This window comes from Myotis brandtii, unplaced genomic scaffold, assembly GCF_000412655.1.
Source record: "Myotis brandtii unplaced genomic scaffold, ASM41265v1 scaffold634, whole genome shotgun sequence".
Classification (NCBI taxonomy): domain Eukaryota; kingdom Metazoa; phylum Chordata; class Mammalia; order Chiroptera; family Vespertilionidae; genus Myotis; species Myotis brandtii.
Window position 1 is genome coordinate 547,723 of NW_005370427.1, and position 1,625 is coordinate 549,347.

Genomic DNA, 1,625 nt, shown 5'->3' on the forward strand with positions numbered 1-1,625 from the left:
TTCATGTTTTTATTATACCTATGAATACATTTAGAGAGCTAATTCCTTGTCAGCTAATCTCATCATCTTGGTCAGTGCTGAATTTATTTCTATTGCCTAATTTTATTATTTTTTAATTTATAGATTTCAGAGAGGAAGAGAAGAGGGAGAGACAGATAGAAACATCAGTGATGAGAGAGAATCATTGATCGGCTGCCTCCTGCCTTGAGCCCTCAACCTGGTCATGTGCTCTTGGCCAGAATGGAACCTGGGACCCTTTAGTCTACAGGCCAATGCTCTATCCACTGAGCCAAACCAACTAGGGCTCTATTGCACAATTTTAATATTCTCCTGATTATGGTCACTTTTCTTGCTCTGATTGCTTAGAAATATTTGATTAGATATTGAACATTTGGAGTATTATAATCTTGAGCAATTTGATGTTCTGCCTACATTAAAGAGTGATGAAATTTGTTCTCACAGACAGGTTACTTGGAAATTAGCTTCCAATTTGAGCCTCCTTTTAAGATTTGTTAGAATGGGTCAAGAGAAGAATCTAGTCTACTGGTATCCTAGCCCTCCGAACAAGGGAAAACCATATGAAGTCACTATCATATGCATTCTCATTTCTTAGATCTCAAAAGTATTCCCCACATTGAGTGAATTCTATGAATTATCCAGTTGACAGCCCCATATTTGGTCTTTACTCAACCTTGTGAATTTTCACTCTAAATTTGCAAAGATTAGTATCCTTTCCTGTGGAGACTTTTTTGTTCTCTTTCACTGAGTAGCTTCTTTCTTTCTGGTACAATATCTGGTTAACTCCATAGTCTCAGCTTTCTTACACTCTCATCCATGCCTTTTCAACCCAGGAAAACTACAGACAAATATCTCTGATGAATACAGATGCAAAAATCCTAAACAAAATATTAGCAAATTGAATACAATGATACATTAATAAAATAATACCTAACGGTCAAATGGGGTTCATTTCAGGGGCTTGAGGATGGTCCAGCATAAAAAATCGATCAATGTAATACACCACATAAATAAAAGAAAAGATAAAAGTAATATGATCTTATCAATAGATGCAGAAAAAGCATTTATGATTCAGATACTCAATAAAATAAGTATAAAAGAAAAATACCTCAACGTAATAAAGGCCATCCATGACAAACCCTCAGCCACTATCAGACTCAGTGGTGAAAAACTGAAAGCTTTTCCTCTACGGTCAAGAACAAGACAAGTATGCCCCCTCTCACACCACTCTTATTCAACATAGTTCTAGAGGTCCTAGACAGAGCAATAAGACAAGATAAAGAAATAAAAGGCATTCGAATTAGGAAGGAAGAAGTAAAAGTGTCACTTTTTGCAGATGACATTATTTTGTACATAGAAAACACTAAAGACTCCAACAAACACTATTAGAAACAATAAACAAATACATCCAAGTTTCAGGATACAAAATCAATGTGCAAAAATCCATTTCCTTCCCATCCTATCTAATAATAAACATGGTAATTAACCGTAACTTCGCTACCCTTCCCATCGGCTAATCAGCGAGATATGCAAATTAACTGCCAACCAAGATGGCGGCCGGCAGCCACGCAGCTGAAGCAAACATGAGGCTTGCTTGCTCCAGTGAC